This window comes from Lagenorhynchus albirostris, chromosome 2, assembly GCF_949774975.1.
Source record: "Lagenorhynchus albirostris chromosome 2, mLagAlb1.1, whole genome shotgun sequence".
NCBI lineage: Eukaryota > Metazoa > Chordata > Mammalia > Artiodactyla > Delphinidae > Lagenorhynchus > Lagenorhynchus albirostris.
Genome location: NC_083096.1, coordinates 147,643,246 through 147,660,558, shown reverse-complemented (window position 1 = coordinate 147,660,558; position 17,313 = coordinate 147,643,246). Strand labels below are relative to the sequence as shown.

Below are 17,313 nucleotides of genomic sequence, written 5' to 3'. Positions count from 1 at the left end.
AAAAAGATCTTGCTGTGATTTATGTCATAGAGTGTTCTACCTGTTTTCCTCTAAGAGTTTGATAGTGTCTGGCCTTACATTTAGCTCTTTAATCCATTTTGAGTTTATTTCTGTGTATGGTGTTAGGGAGTGTTCTAATTTCATTCTTTTACATGTAGCTGTCCAGTTTTCCCAGCACCATTTATTGAAGAGGCTGTCTTTTCTCCAGTGTATATTCTTGCCTCCTTTAACAAAGATAAGGTGACCATACGTGCGTGGGTTTATCTCTGGGGTTTCTATCCTGCTCCATTGATCTATATTCCTGTTTTTGTGCCAGTACCATACTGTGTTGATTACTGTAGCTTTGTAGTATAGTCTGAAGTCCGGGAGCCTGATTCCTCCAGCTCCATTTTTCTTTCTCAAGATTGCTTTGGCTATTTGGGGTCTTTTGTGTTTCCATACGAATTGTAAAATTTTTTTGTTCTAATTCTGTGAAAACTGCCATTGGTACTTTGATAGGGATTGCATTGAAACTGCAGATTGCTTTGGGTAGTATAGTCATTTTCACAATGTTGATTCTTCCAATCCAAGAATATGGTATATCTCTCCATCTGTTTATGTCATCTTTGATTTCTTTCATCAGTGTTTTATTGTTTTCTGAGTACAGGTCTTTCCTCCTTAGGTAGGTTTATTCCTAGATATTTTATTCTTTTTGTTGCAATGGTAAATGGGATTGTTTCCTTAATTTCTCTTTCTGATCTTTCATTGTTAGAGTATAGGAATGCAAGAGACTTCTGTGCATTACTTTTGTATCCTGCAACTTTACCATATTCATTGATGAGTTCTAGGAGTTTTCTGGTGGCATTTTTAGGATTCTCTTTGTTTAGTATCATGTCATCTGCAAACAGGGACAGTTTTACTTCTTTTCCACTTTGGATTCCTTTTATTTCTTTTTCTTCTCTGATTGCCGTGCCTAGGACTTCCAAAACTATGTTGAATAATAGTGGCAATAGTGGACATCATTGTCTTGTTCCTTGTCTTAAAGGAAATGCTTTCAGTTTTTCACCATTGAGAATGTTGTTTGCTGTGGGTTTGTCATATATGGCCTTTATTATGTTGAGGTAGGTTCCCTTTATGTCCACTTTCTGGAGAGTTTTTGCAATAAATAGGTGTTGAATTTTGTCAAAAGCTTTTTCTGTATCTATTGAGATGACCATATGTTTTTTATTCTTTAATTTGTTAATATGGTGTATCACATTGCTTGATTTGAGTGTATTGAAGAATTCTTGCATCCCTGCAATAAATCCCACTTGATCATGGCGTATGATCCTTTTAATGTGTTGCTAGATTCTGTTTGCTAGTATTTTGTTGAGGATTTTTGCATCTATAGTCATCAGTGATATTGGTCTGTAATTTTCTTTTTTTGTAGTATCTTTGTCTGGTTTTGGTATCAGGGTAACGGTGGCCTCATAGAATGAGTTTGAGAGTGTTCCTCCCTCTGCAATTTCTTGGAAGAGTTTGAGAAGGATAGGTGTGTTAGCTCTGTTCTAGCTGTTTGACAGAATTGGCCTGTGAAGCCATCTGGTCCTGGGCTTTTGTTTGTTGGAAGATTTTAATTATAGTTTCAATTTCATTACTCGTGATTGGTCTGTTTATATTTTCTATTTCTTCCTTGTTCAGTTTTGGAAGGTTGTACCTTTCTAAGAATTTTCTATTTCTTCCTTGTTCAGTTTTGGAAGGTTGTACCTTTCTAAGAATTTGTCCATTTCTTCCAAGTTGTCCATTTTATTGGCAGATAGTTGCTTGTAGTAGTCTCTTATGATTCTTTGTGTTTCTGCAGTGTCAGTTGTAATTTCTCCTTTTTCATTTCTAACTTTATTGATTTGAATCCTCTCCCTTTTTTCTTGATGAATCTGGCTAAAGGTTTATCAATTTTGTTTATCTTCTCAAAACAACCAAATTTTAGTTTTATTGATCTTTGCTATTGTCTTCTTCATTCCTATTTCATTTATTTATGCTCTGATCTTTATGATTTCTTTCCTTCTACTAACTTTGGGCTTTTTTGTTCTTCTTTCTCTAGTTGATTTAGGTGTAAGGTTAGATTGTTTATTTGAGATTTCTCTTGTTTCTTGAGGTAAGCTTGTATAGCTATAAACTTCCCTCTTAGAACTGCTTTTGCTGCTACCATAGGTTTTGGATTGTCGTGTTTTCATTGTCACTTGTCTCTAGGTATTTTCTGATTTCCTCTTTGATTTCTTCAGTGATCTCTTGGTTATTTAGTAACGTATTGTTTAGCCTCCATGTGTTTGTATTTTTTACGTTTTTTCCCTGTAATTGATTTCTAGTCTCATAGCATTGTGGTCAGAAAAGATGCTTGATATGATTTCATTTTTCTTAAATTTACTGCAGCTTGATTTGTGACCCAAGGTGTGATGTATCCTGGAGAATGTTCTGTGTGCACTTGAGATGAAAGTGTAATCCGCTGTTTATGGATGGAATGTCCTATAAATATCAATTAAATCTATCTAGTATATTGTGTTATTTAAAGCTTGTGTTTCCTTATTAATTTTCTGTTTGGGTAATCTGTCCATTGGTGTAAGTGAGGTGTTAAAGTCCCCCACTTTTATTGTGTAACTGTCAATTTCCTCTTTTATAGCTGTTAGCAGTTGCCTTATGTATTGAGGTGCTCCTATGTTGGGTGCATATATATTTACAATTGTTATATCTTCTTCTTGGATTGATCCCTTGATCATTATGTAGTGTCCTTCCTTGTTTCTTGTAACATTCCTTATTTCCTTATTTTAAAATCTACTTTATCTGATATGAGGATTGCTACTCCAGCTTTCTTTTAATTTCCATTTTCATGGAATATCTTTTTCCTTACCTGCAATTTTAGTCTGTATGTTACCCTAGGTCTGAAGTGGGTCTCCAGTAGAAAGCATATATGTGGGTCTTGTTTTCGTATCCATTCAATGAGCCTATATCTTTTGGTTGGAGGATTTAATCCATTCACATTTAAGGTAATTATCGATATGTATGTTACTATTACCATTTTCTTAATTGTTTTGGGTTTGTTTTTTGTTTTCGCTGAGTGGTGCCTACTGCTGAGCCCTCTCTTTCTAGGCAGGTACAGTTATGTTGGAGTATGCACTTGCTCCAAGAAAGACTTTAGTCATTGTTAACAGACGCACTGACACCAAATCTAAGTGCCTCTCCATGATGACCAAGTGGCAATCATGTTTCTCTTACACTGTCACTGCTGATTAAGATTGCCTTCATGAAAATTTAATTTGTCCTCTTTTCTTCAGCATTTTTTTAATTTCTGAAAAAACACTGTATTCAGGAAAGACTTCATATACAGCAAAAGAAGCTGCACCTATAATATAGCTAACAATATAAAGATTACAAGATTCTCAGCTACCTATTTTATCTAATCCAACAGAAAAATACAAATTAATTCAGTGACTAATAAACAGTAGAGTGAAAACAATGACTCTGAAAGGAATCTTGCTTTAAGTGTCTATCAGCCTCAAAAGGTGACTAAAGCAAGACATCTGAATAAAGATTTCTTTAAATATTAAGTACATTATCCCAAATCTTTTTCAAAAAATATCATATTTCAGTAGTAGCCATCTTTCACTACATTTCAAATTTGTATTCTCTCATTTCTTAAGAAGGAAGACAGGGGTATTCACACAGACATATCACTGCAAACTTAAGAAAATATTTAAGCATCCATACACTCTGTGTGCATTAACCTGCTGGTTAGTTGAAAAAAAGGGTGGGATGGAGTTTTCAGTTGCATTGGACAAATGAAAATGATTCGTGTGGTCATGCACGGTAGTCCACGGCTAGATGATACGACAGACTTAAATTCTGGTCTGTACAATATCACAGTGATAAACAAGATATCACAGAGATACATTATTCAAGGAAGTTTGAAAAAACATTTATTTCCCTGTTTTATTTCAATTTGGTTAAAGTGTTTAAAAATGTAAGTATGTGATAGTTTGCAGGATCCTGGTACAACACAAACTCCCACTTCTATTTATAAATATTATCTTCTTTTTATATTACTTACATTTTGTAACAAAAAAGAGATTGGTTTAAATTTTAAAAACAAAACAAAACATAAAAACCCAACCCTGGAGGCCCAGGTCTGAGCTCTGCCCTCACCTTCACCCTCCCCTAGGTGGGCGGGGCAAGCCTCCCTGACCAGGCTGGGTGCTCAGGGGAGGTCAGCCACCTTCAGGGACAGTCAGCAATCCAGAAGCCGCTGCACCATGAGTGTCTCTACACTGAGCACCCCCAGAGCCCTGGGCGGTGTCTCTGGGCTCCTGCAGGTGGCCTCCCTGCTCGGCCTGGTTCTGCTTCTGCTCAAGGCAGCACAGCTCTACCTGCACAGACAGTGGCTGCTCAAAGCCCTCCAGCAGTTCCCGTCTCCTCCTTCCCACTGGCTCTATGGGCACATGCAGGAGGTAGGATGGAGTGGGACGGGGAAGTGGGAGGGCAGGGAGGGCCGGGGCTCTCAGACCATGGTCCTGGTGAGCAAGCCCATGGGACGAAGCCTTGTTGTGGGGCGAGCACGTGGCCTCACAAAAGGACCCAGCATACCTCTCAGGTCTTGGCTCCTCATCCCAGTCCGGGGAGCTCCCTCCCTCCCAGGACCCCGTGCTGGTGTCCTTGGGTCTGTCAGACACTCCTTCCTTAGGGAGATCTGCAGGCTGTCCTGGCAGCCCTGCACTTTGAGGACAGTGGCTCTTCCTTCCTGAGTCTCCCCTGTCTCCAGGCTGAGCAGCTTCAGCTGTTCTCATAGAACAGGCTTCTAGATGCTTCCCTGCCCCATCCCTCAATCGCATCCTCTCTGCCTGGCCCTGAGCTTGCCTGGGAGCACAGACATCAGTCTGATGGACGCTGCCCCGTGGGCTCACTGTCCGTGGAGATGACAGACAGGAATCTAGGAAGGTGTCAGGTCACAGGAAAAGAGGCCCACCTGCTGGGTGGGGGGTTACGTCAGCTGTAGGGACAAACTGGCTCGGTTTAAGACTGAGGAATTTTCCAGTCTCCTGATTTCGGTGCTTAAACCCTGACAAGTTGCTGGCACACAGGAGCGAGGTTCCCAGGATGATGCCAGGTAAGGAGAACTGACATTTGAGTTGCAGCATCCACAGGGTGAGGTCACCCGCCTGGTGTCCTCCCTCAGTGGACTATGTGCTCTCGGAACCGAGCGTGAAATCCCCCTCACCCCCAGCACCCTGCACGGAGCCTGTGCAGAGGGCTGCCCATCCAGTGTGTGGAGGGACAGGAAGGAGGGAAGGAGCGGCTTGCAGGCTGGGCAGGGGCAGCGCCTACCCACCCAGCACTTGCAGCACTAGCCTGGTCGGCGGGGGGCTCAGAGCCAAGCCAGGGGTCACCTGGAGAGGGGCTCATCAAGGGTTTGTGGACTGAACAAATGCTGGGAGAAAATCAGGGGTTGCAGAAAGCTGAGGCCTCCCTTTCTCTGCAGCGTGATTAGAGTAGAGTGGAGCCAAAGACGGGAACCGGAAACAGCCCGAGCCCCATGTGGGCTGGCCCAGTACCTCTCTCCCCTCTCCTTCCTAATCTCCTGCACCCCAGGTTACTCAGCGTCCTCCCCGCCTGCCTGGGCATTCTGGCCTCTGGGACTCTGCTCCCATGTGCCCTCTACCTGGAATGATCTTGTCCCTCATATGTCTGTCTACAAAGGCCCAACTCCAAGCCACCTCCTCCAAGATGTCTTTCCGGGTCTCCCAGGAGCGGATGGACAATCCTTCTTCCCTTGGCTGTCCTTCTCATAAGGCAGTGCTAACCGGATTCAGCTAGTTTTGTCTGCAGTGTCATAGCTGTGAGCTCCTTCTGGGAGAGCCTGCCTCTGGTTCTTCTTTGTAACCCGAGAGCATCTTGGTAAATGATGACTCGACGAATGAGCAAGAGCATGACGAAGAGCTTTCTAATGTCCAGATCTGAGTTAGGGCCCCTTCCACAAAGCTTCCCCAGAGGCCTGGTCTTCCCTCCATCACACATTCATGAGCCCCTACGGTTGTCATGTCCTCAATCTCGCTGTCTCCTCCTGGAGGCTCCAAACAGACAAGCATCTACAGCCGCATCCTCATTCAGTGCCTTAAACCAGTGCCTGGCACATAGTAGATGCTCAGTAAATACGTGCTCAGTGAAGGAACCCATCCCACAGTAGGCAAGTTGCCTCAGAGCTGGTGAGTCCTGATGGTAGAAGGATGCAGGCAGAGATTAGATACCAAAGTGGCAGGGGGATGCTTTGAGTTACACAGAAGCCATTGAATTAAAGACGAGGTGACTGCATGGAACATGCCTAGGACCAAATGTTGATGAGAAATCCAGAGGTGATACAATGAAGCTGAATCTGCAAGGTTAAGGAGAGGCAGTTGCTCTGTGGCTAAGAGGAGGGGCACACCAGGTAGAGGAAAGAACCTGGGCAGAGGCCTAGAAGTGTGAGCAGGTGGGGCCAGTGCAAGGCGCACAGGCAGCAGCATCTTTGCGGGCAGAGCAATGGGTCCTGTGGACTCACCAGCCCGGCCGGAGGCAAGAATAGAGAGGGTAAAGCCAGAAAGCAAGGGTCTTTGTGGTCCAACATGAGGAGTTTCAAGAGATTCCTCTGGGCGGTGGGAAGTGCATAAAAGTTTCTGGTTATTGGTAAGTGAAAATAAGATTTAAAATACACATATAAGAACCTTAGTTCAATACCATTTTCATGTATACATCCAGAATCTATCCTATCACTGTGTATACGCTCAATATGTAAAACAATATATACACGGGCTTCCCTGGTGGCACAGTGGTTGAGAGTCCGCCTGCCGATGCAGGGGACACGGGTTCGTGCCCCAGTCCGGGAAGATCCCACATGCCGCGGAGCGGCTGGGCCCGTGAGCCAGGGCCACTGAGCCTGAGCGTCCGGAGCCTGTGCTCCGCAACGGGAGAGGCCACAACAGTGAGAGGCCCGCGTACCACAAAAATAATAAAAAAATAATAATATATACACATACAATTTAGTACTTAGTTTTTTTCACTTAGCCATATACATCCGACACTTTCATATTAGCAAACATTTACATGTATGCTGGGAAAATATTGATGATATATAGCAATCAGTAAGCAAAAGGAAATTAATATATAAATTTATTTTTTTAATATAATCTATTTTATTCTCTAACTAAAATTCTATGACAAAACTGCTTATTAAGTGATACGAATTATCATAAATTGCTCATGCAAATGTTGTACGAATCACCTCCCAAAGTTTTCTACACCAGGGAGTGATTCCCTGATGTAAGTTTCTGTAGGCAGTTCGTACTGGTGGCCCAGGGCTCTACCCGACAAGGGAACAGAATGTGGTCTTAGGACAAAGGTGGACAGCCAGCAGGTCTGGGGCAGAGCCCAGGTCAGAAGAAATAGTTCCAAACTCCTAGTTCTGCTGATCGATCCAGAACGATCTCCCTGTACACATCCTGCCCTTCACCCCCACTGCAGCACTGGAACTCAGAGAAGGGTTTTATTGATTTATCTTTCCCTTGGGGACAGTTCCAAGACGAGACCGAGCTGCGACCCCTACTGAAGAGGGTAGAGAAATACCCAAGTGCCTGTGCTCGCTGGCTGTGGGGGACGAAAGCCCTGGTGTTGATCTATGACCCTGACTACATGAAGGTGGTCCTGGGGAGATCAGGTGAGAGGGAAACCCACATCCCAGCAGGAGAAAATCTTCCCTCTCGGGTACATGGCCCTGGATCTGTGAAATTCCAGAAGAAACTGGCACTACAGCCATCAGTACCTGGCTCCCTACCAGCCGTCCTTGCAGCCCACAAGCCAGACTAAGGCCAGCATTACTCACGTACAGTGAGTGCTTCAACACCCGGGTGGGGCTGGCTTCTCTTTCCTGTCTTACTTTCTTTCTTGTTTTAACCCAACTGAGATGATCCCAGGTCTGGAAGACAATTCCCTGTCCACACTGATGTAGGTTTGGCACCTCTCACTGTTGCCTGTCCTGGGTCATGAAATGGCCAAACCACCACAAACTGGAGGAAAACCACAGGCTCCTTTCTTACTCTGTGGTGCTGAGCAGAGCCTATCTTTCTTGCCGATTCACCGTCTTAGTCCTGTGGGTGTTCTGCTGCTGGGACACTGAGTCTGCCTTCCTGGGCCCACAGTGACCATTAGGACAGAGAGAGTCAGGGATGGGAGGCAAGAGGGAGGTGGCTAGAGACAGACTGCCAGCTGACCAGCATGAGGAATGGAAGGTGCCACAGCTGCTCTGGGGGCTGCCTGCCTTGTTCGGTGCCCTCCACTTCCCTTCCTTCCCTTTCAGACCCAAAGTCTCACGATGCCTACAGAATGCTGATCCCCTGGATTGGTAAGTACTTTTAAATACAACTGCAGTCCACCCACCAGTTAGGTTTACCAAGTGCTGCCTCTTTGGTTAATGGAGAACAACGGGTACCAGGCACCCTGTCACCACCTCATCTCTCAGTCAAGCCTCATTTCTCTCCTTCCAGTGAAACTCTCACCCTTTGTAATGGTGCTGAGAGCCCTCCTGAAGCTCAGCCTCTTCTTCATCACTTCTCAGTCCTCTGCGATATTCTCAGCCTGACTATTAATTCCTTCTATCACCTGCCCCCCTACTTTTTTTCAACCTCTGTCTCACAGCTGTCATAATCACATCCTATGGACCAGTCATTTTGGAAATTCACATTCCTGAACTGTACTAGCCTTTCCTACCTTTGCCTATGATGTGTCTTTTCCTGACACCCTTGGTTCCTCCCAAGTTGTCCCTAGTCGTCCCTCTGATCCAGGCTCCCCGACCCACACACACACCCATCTGTGGCCCAGGGAAAGGTTTGCTCGTGTTGGAGGGGCAGACGTGGTTCCAGCACCGGCGGATGCTGACCCCAGCCTTCCACTACGACATCCTGAAGCCCTACGTGGGTCTCATGGCCGACTCTGTCCGAGTGATGCTGGTGAGTCTATCCCTCGTCACCTGGACCCACTCACATCCAGCACTGCTGACAAAGTCCACTCTCAGACCCTTGTGTCCCTCAGGTGTCCATCAGACCCAGCCCCCAGAATGATGCAATCAGAACGTACTGTGAGACAGAGCTCACCAAAACTGGATGGGACAAAGGGGTGCCCAGGCAGCAGCTTGTATCCACAATTTGCTCTGAGGCAAGGGAAAGCAGGGACATAGTGTATTCAGGGTCCACTCTCCTCTCATCTCCACATCTTCAACACAGAGGATTAGAGCAAGGGTCATTCCCTGGATAGCGGTGCAAGCCGCCCCCGGATGCCCTGGACAATGGCAGCTTCAGTGGCAGAGTGGACATCCCAGGATGTCACTCAACTAGTCTCTGGCCTGGGGCCCAAGGCCTCTGCATGGAATTGAGCCACTCATGGGAGGAAATGAGGCCACGTCTACACTCACAGAGCCAGGTCTTGACAAACATCACCTCTGATCCAGACTGAGCACCTACTGGTCTCAGTTAACAATGGATAAATGAAAGGAATCGCCCCTTCATAGGAGCCCAAATAGAGTCCCTTAACCTTTTCCTTGCCTTGAAATATTTGCTTATAAGAGTTGGCCATCTCCTGTCCAGTTCCGATCTCAGGACACAAAAGATTACCCGTTTGTCCCTTGAGAAACAATGTTTTCTGGTCTGCCACAGGGTGATTATCATCATAAATTGTTCCTAGAATTCAGAATTGATTCAGAATATTATGAGAGAGTATAATTAATTACATAATAAATGATCCCGAGAAAATAGACATCACATTACACACATGTGTTACAGCTTCAAACTGCTAAAACACATCTGCTTTGACAGTGAGAAAAACTCATCAGAAGATTTAGAGAGACAGAGAGAGAGCCCGGCCTTGTCAGCACAGGCCTTCTGGGGGAGCAGAGCAGGGTCAATGTCCCCCTCCCACCACAGGACAAGTGGGAGGAGCTCGTCAGCCTGGACTCACATCTGGAGGTCCTCGGACACGTCTCCTTGATGACCCTGGACACCATCATGAAGTGCGCCTTCAGCCACCAGGGCAGCATCCAGACAGACAGGTCAGTGACAACCTTTCAACGGCAGGGTCCTTGTTCTCACCAGCTGGGGAGGACTTACCTGAGAGGCAGTTAGGGCAGCGTGGACGCTTATCAGCACAGAAAGCAACATTCTGCACAGAGCCATGGACCACAGTCAAATTGCACCCAGACCAACCTTGACTCAGTCACAGGTCCCTGATTCCTGCCCAGGGAGAAGCCTGGCCGCTCAGGCCACTTGTAAAGGACTGAGGGTCTCCTGGGCTGTGAGGCAGAAATGACAAAGCCTCAGTGCTGCCTGTCCCCGCTGACTGAGGAATCCCCACCGGGAGCCCCACTCCGTCTCCAGGTCAGAGGCTCCCTCCACTCCAGTCTCCTCTGCATCCTCTCCCTTCAGGAACATCCAGTCCTACATCCAGGCCATCAAGGACCTCGGCAATCTGACTTTTTCCCGATTAAGAAATGCTTCCCACCAGAGCGACATCATCTACAGGCTGAGCCCTGAAGGCCGCTGGAGCCACCGCGCCTGCCAGCTCGCCCATCGGCACACAGGTTCTGCTCCTCCTGGGCGGCTCCCGCCCACCCACCCCCATCATGCACATGTAAAAGGGCCCGGCCTTGACCCCGCAGGCAGGGCCCAGACTCCTGCTTCCTCCTCAGGGGCTGGCACACACCCACACCGGGTACTTCCTGGTGCAGGGGTTGGGACCCGAGACGTCAGGGTGTCAGGTGAGGTGCAGGGAGACACATGTGTCACCACGCTGCTGACGGTGGAATGAGACCCCCTCCCAGCATCATCCAGGCAGAGCCTCCGTGGGCTGTGCTATTGAGGGGATTCCCGACCTGGATCAGACGATGCTGGAGCTCTCTGCCCTGACATGTGCGCCCATTCCCACCCTCGTCCTCATCCACCTGGTACCCAGATTGGGCCTGGGGGCAGATAGGGCTACGGTGGGTGCTGCCTCTGGTTCCCCAGAGCCCTCAGCTCTGCCTGGCAACCACTGTTCTGGGACAGATGGAGTGATCAAGATGAGGAAGGCTCACCTGCAGAAGGAGGGAGAGCTGGAGAAGGTGAGGAGCAAGAGGCACCTGGATTTCCTGGACATCCTCCTCTTCGCCAGAGTGAGTGTGGGCAGGAGAGGCCTGAGGCTTTGCCCAGAAGCACAGAGGAAGGGCAGACCCTGCACTCGCCCTGCCTCCGCAGATGGAGAATGGGAGCAGCTTGTCTGACAGGGAGCTCCGTGCCGAAGTGGACACGTTCATGTTTGAGGGTCACGACACCACAGCCAGTGGCATCTCCTGGACCCTCTATGCTCTGGCCTGCCACCCTGAGCATCAGCAGAGGTGCCGGGAAGAGATCCAGAGCCTCCTGGGGGATGGCGCATCCATCACCTGGTGAGCGCCCAGCAGGTGGGAGGACCTCGCCCCTCCGCGAGTGGAGGACCCCTGGTTGTCTGGCTCTGCCGCTCTCAAATGGGCTACCTTTCAGGGACCACCTGGACAAGATGCCCTACACCACCATGTGCATCAAGGAGGCACTGCGACTCTATCCACCAGTGCCATTCATTGGCAGATATCTGAGCAAGCCCATCACCTTCCCTGATGGACGCTCCTTACCTGCAGGTATGAACTTCACCACACTCACTAAACTAAACACTCTGCAAAACCACACAGAAGATCAGAAATCCACATGGGCTTGCCAAGTTCCAGGATGACATGACTATTATCTCCGCCTCAAGATAATTAATATTTACTCTGCAGTTTGGACGACTTTTGAAAAATGCTTGACACAGAAATTGAACCAACAAAAGCTCAATAAGCAAATGTCAGTTCCTGAATGTGGTTATAACGGAGGGCTAAAAGTCTAATTCCTTGAGACGTGAAGGCTTAAGAGAGAAGCAGACAGAAACAGGTGGACATGTGGTTCTTTCCATGTGGGGTCTATGTAAACAAGGGAGCTCAGGGAATGCACTGTCATGGGTCAGATGGTCCAGTCTCTGAGGAGCCCTCAGGTGGATGGCCGAGAGCAGCTGATGATCAGGTCTGAGAGCCCTGCCATGGTTGGAGGCCACCCATTGGCTCACCTCCCAGTGGGTCTGAATCCCAGCCCAGCCACCTCCTCTCTGTGGGGTCACAGACACATCCCTTAACCTCTTGAAGGCTCAGGTGCCTCATCTGCACATGGGGATAGGAGTGCCTTCCTTGAGGGCTGCTGTGAGGATTAGATGAGTTAATGCACTTTCCCCGAGGGCTCATGATGACACCTGATAACTGTGAGTTTTCATGTGAGGCGATCCTGATACTAAGCCTCCAATTCTTTTCCTTCTCAGTCCTGGCCATGGTTACCTGCTCCTAATCTGTGCTCATGTGCTTTGTCACCTCCAGCCCACCTGTCTTGCAAGAGCACCACTTCATTCAGAGGGGTGGAGGGTGGCTCTCATGGTGGCTCCTGGGCCTTTTGTGCACATTGCCCCTGTTGCCATGGGTACCATCGGTCTTCTCTCTCTCCTCCCTGCCCCACAGGTATCGCACTCTCCCTCTCCTTTTATGGGCTTCACCACAACCCGAAGGTGTGGCCGAACCCAGAGGTATGATGGCCATGGGAGGAGCGGATGGGATGCTCCCTCCAGACCAGCACCACCCCTGCTCCCCTCGGGGATTCTTGTCCCCTGGTGGATTGGTGCAAGGAGCTTGACCCCACCTGTCCTGGCCCTGGTGCTCTCTCTTCAGGTGTTTGACCCATCCCGGTTTGCACCGGGTTCTGTTTGACACAGGGCTTTCCTGCCCTTCTCAGGAGGATCCAGGTGAGGCCTTCTGTACCTGGGGCAGCCAGGTGTCACTGGGTGCTACCTGATGTGTGTAACTGTGTACATTCATATGTGGTATATGCAGTTATGCCCCTGTATGTTGGTGTGTTGAGAAGGCAGCGTGTGTCCCCACGTACAAGAAGGCCTTCAGGACAGGCCACGGAGACCTTGACCTCCTGACTTCCACAACGACCAGCCACATTGCCATGGCCGTGGCCACTCCAAAGTATTCCAGGGTTTTCCTCATTTTAGGAGTATGACTTTTCAGCTTTAGAATTTTCCATGAAACTTAAACTTCAGATGTTTGCTTTTCCCAATTATCAGTCATCTTAGAAGGTGGTTTTCTCTCTTGGCACATTTCTAGTCCAGCTCACTGCATTTTTTACTTAATTCACCAATCCACCTCTCACTGTATCAGCCGTCGTGTTTGCATGGGTTTGGATTTCCAGCTGCCTTCCTTGTCCTGAGGTTTCAATCCATGTATGTGATCACCTACAGTTTCTGTTGTTTGAAGAAAGTTACACAGCAGTGTGTAGTCTCTATCTCTGCAGTTGAAGCCAACAAAGTCATGACTGCTTATTAATATAAACAAGACACCTTTTCTAGTTGCCGTAATTCTTTATATGTAGCGGGAATTATACACCATAGTCCAAGAATCTACAGAGTCTAACATTGGCAAAAAGGCATAAAATTAAAGGCAATCAGTGCTTTTGAAAGAAAACTCACTATTTTGTAATTGACACCTGCATTTGAGAAGTTTGTGGCATGTAAAATATAAAGGACACTTGAAATAGCTGTTAAGCTGGATGAGTCACTCCAAAATGACTCCTGTGAAAATCTTCAACAGTATAGGTCCCCTGCTGAAATAGTAACTTCCATTACTTAGTAACGACTTAGTAAAACAAGTTTTTCTGAATCTAAAATTCTGTGAAATTTTCAGTTGGTGAATCAACCTTCACAGAACAGGCTTGAAGCAAACATGCTTCCAGAATTGGCTCTGGGTTTGGTTTCTGCCAGGGTCCTTCTCCGCTGTAGACAGGCTGCACATCATGTCGCTGCCACCAGAGGACAGCAGGTACCTGGCAACTCAATTCCTAGGTCAGAATAAACATTTAATTTTATTCCAATTTTTTTTTCAATTCAATTAACTTTGTTCAAATAGAAAGCTATTTATTAACCTGCCTCTGTGTGCCAAGTCATGTATTAGGAGATGGGAACCCAGAAACGTAAGGCACTTTCCCTGCTTCCAAGAGTTCACAGTCAAGAAACCACTACCGCTATTCAAGACAGACGTGCGACGTTTCCATAGTGTAGTGGTCAGTACGTTGGCCTTACAAGACAGACATCATGCATTCATCCACTCTTTCACTCGTTCATTCATTCACTGAGCAGATTGTGGAATGTTCCATGTTTCTGGCACTGTCTGGTCACGGGACGGTGATGTGTCCTTGAGTTAACACTAAAGCTGCTTGGGGATGTGGGAGAAAGAGGCGCAGGCGGCAGAGGCGGGGCCAGGCGGTCACTAGACTGAGTCTTGAGCATGTGGCCGGCAGAGGCGGGGGGACGGGACCTCAACAGGAGCGGAGCGAGGAAGCGGGGCTGGACAGGTGCGAGGTGAGTGAGGAGCAGCCCAGAGAGCGCTGTGACGCCAGCTGAGGCCCCGCGACGTGTCCTCCCTGTGATGGAGGGCGCAGCAGGCCCCGAGCCGCCGTGGCTGCCGTAGAGGGAGGGGAGGCAAGGAGACTGGAAAGGCCAGTGAGGAGCCCCCGGGATGGGAGGAGGGGCCTTGCTGGAGTAGAATGGGAAGGCTCCAGGGGCGGGTTAACTGAGGGGCTGCGGGGAGACAGGAGGCCGGAGCATTAACTGGGAGGCAAGTGGTCCAGCAGGTCGAGGGGCGCTAACCCGTGGCCCCTCCAAGAAGCCTCCTGGTTGCCATCCTGACTTCCTTACACAACTCTGTCCTGTCCTGTCTGGGGACTGGGGCCCCTGCTTGTCTGCCATGGGTGGTGAGGGCCTGAGAGTTGCCCACACCCCCCTACAGTGCCCTGGCCTGGACGGAAACCAGAAACGGCCTGCGGACGAGTGAACAAAGTACTAATTCACATTTACTGATTCACGTGACTTGACCCTGTGGCTTAGAGCGCCGACGCTCCCCAACAGGACTTGCTACTGCTGAGAGCAGAAGTAGGAGTTAGGAGCTAGTCCTGGAGAGAGGTGGCCTTTGCAAAGGTCAGGGGGAGAGGGTGGACCGAGGCTTGGGCGGCACGTTCAGTGTGACCCGTAAGGAAGGGATCGGGGCTGGGCCAGGTGGAGGAGAGCCCTGAATGCCCTGTGCCCGGCAGGGGTTAGAAGCCTCTGCTCACTTCCTTTTCCCTCCCTGACCCAGGAACTGCATCGGGAAGCAGTTTGCCATGAATGAGATGAAGGTGGCCGTGGCCCTGACCTTGCTTCGCTTTGAGCAGGCACCCGATCCCTCCAGGGTCCCTGTTCCCATTCCAAGAGTTGTGCTGAAGCCCAAGAGTGGGATCCACTTGCAGCTCAGGAAGCTCCTGTAATGCTTGTTGGAGACAAGGACGAGCTCTGAGGGCCCCTGCCTGCCAGCCTGTCTCGCTGTCACTCTCTCCCGTCCTTGCCTCTGTGCCCACTTCCTCCTTCTATCTGCCCACCTGGCGGCCTACCTCATCTCCTGCCTTCTGCCCGTCAGACGTTCTGCCCTCCTCATCTCACCTTTCTCCAGGCTCCCTATCTGCTTATCTCTCCATCTGTCTCTGACCCACCTGTGTCTCTGACTGTCCACCTAAACCCTGATCGCCTGCCCTCCTCCAGTCTGTCAACTCTCTCCTTCTCTTTCTCCCCTTCTGCCTGCCTGTCTGTCCCTGAATTCACTTCCTTTTGCTGCTAAAACAATTGACCACAGCCTTAGGGACTTCGAACAACACAGAGGTATTCTCTGACAGCTGTGGAGTCAGAAGCCGGAAGTGGGTTTCCCTGGACACAGCCAAGGTGTTGGCAGGGCCCCCGGTGCAGGGATGTAGGAGAGCATCCCTCTCTTTGCCTTTTCCCACATCTAGAGGTGCAATCCTTGCATTCCTTGGCTCCTGGGCCCTCCTCCATATTCAAATCCATCAGCTTCTTCAAATGTCCCCCTGCTTCAGTCTTCACATCGCCTTCTCTTTCATAAGGCCCTCTGTGATTACACAGGCCCACTCAGATAAAACAGGCTTGTTCTCTGGCTCTGGGTATTAGGACACGGACACCCTGGGCAGCTGTTACTGTAGCTGCTAAGTCCTGCGTGACTACCATCGCCTTGGGCCCCCGATCACCCCCGTGTGTTACGGGTCTGCCCATTTGTCACTCACCTGGCTTCCCCTCTTTCCCACTCCCTGGATAAATTCGCAATGTCACATGGAGCGTGTGTGTCTTCCCTTGCAGGGAGCTGGATGGAATGGAAGAGAGAGAGAAGGGGAGGGAAGGCAGAGGAGACGAGGAGGGGACATGACCCCTGGTCTGTGGGCCCAGAACCCCAGCAGAACAAGCGTGTCCCAGCGCCCCTGCAGCCTCACACTCTGCGGTCCCTCACACCCCACAACCCGCCTGTCACCTGAGGCTCCCACGGCAGCTGAGTCAGGAGAAAGGGCTCGTCTCCAAAGGCTCGGAGGGAAGAAGCTCACCCTGGGCACCTGTCAGGGAAGGAGCCTCCCTGCTGTTGTGTGGTAGCTTCCTCGCTACATCCTTAGAGGGGCCCAGCCAGAGCCCATCCTGCCCTGAGCAAAGAAGCCTTACAGACTTGGCTCAGCGCGAGCGCCTCAGGAAGCCAATCCTTCACCCCAAATGAGATTTGAGAAGAGTTCAGCCTGGCCATGTCACCAGCCCCCGGCAACCCTTCCTCACACGCAGGGCCTGCAGGCTCCTCAGAGGCCCGAGCGGGCGGCTGTGCAGGAGGCTCTGGGAGGACCAGCTGGGCACGAGGCTTGGCTGCTGGGAGAGGATGTCAGACCCGAAGCAGAGGACCAGCCGGTGTACCTCCCCCACAGGACAGCCCCTTGCAGTCCCCGGCATGTCTGCCCAGCCCCTGAGCAAGGACAGGCTTCTTCAACCCTGGCACTCCTGGAGACCTCGGGGGGACTGGTCCTCCTGACCCTGACCAGCGCCAGGCCCCTCGCACTCCTCCACCAGCCTCTCTGCACCAGCCCTGCTCTCTTGCTGCTTCTGCACACAGGTCCTCCTCCCGTCCCACCCCTGCCCTTCCTAACCCAGGGCCCCGGATGCCAGAGGAGACCCCGCTGCAGCCCTGTGCTGTGCTGTGATGCCGCCATGTGCCTCCTGAAGGGGACGTCTCCCCCCAGCCGCTGCCTGTAGCTGGAACCTTCTGTCCAGTCCCCTCCCCATTCCTAGGTCACAGGGCTAGTTCACTCAGCTCCAAGAAAGGGCCAGGTGGACATATATGCACTACCA

At 49.5% G+C, this 17,313-nt stretch overlaps 1 pseudogene; it reads left to right on the top strand.

Moving 5' to 3' along the window:
- Window positions 1–4,262: 4,262 nt before the first annotated feature.
- On the top strand, window positions 4,263–15,413 carry LOC132516213 (taurochenodeoxycholic 6 alpha-hydroxylase-like; annotated as a pseudogene).
- The last annotated feature ends 1,900 nt before the right edge of the window (window positions 15,414–17,313 follow it).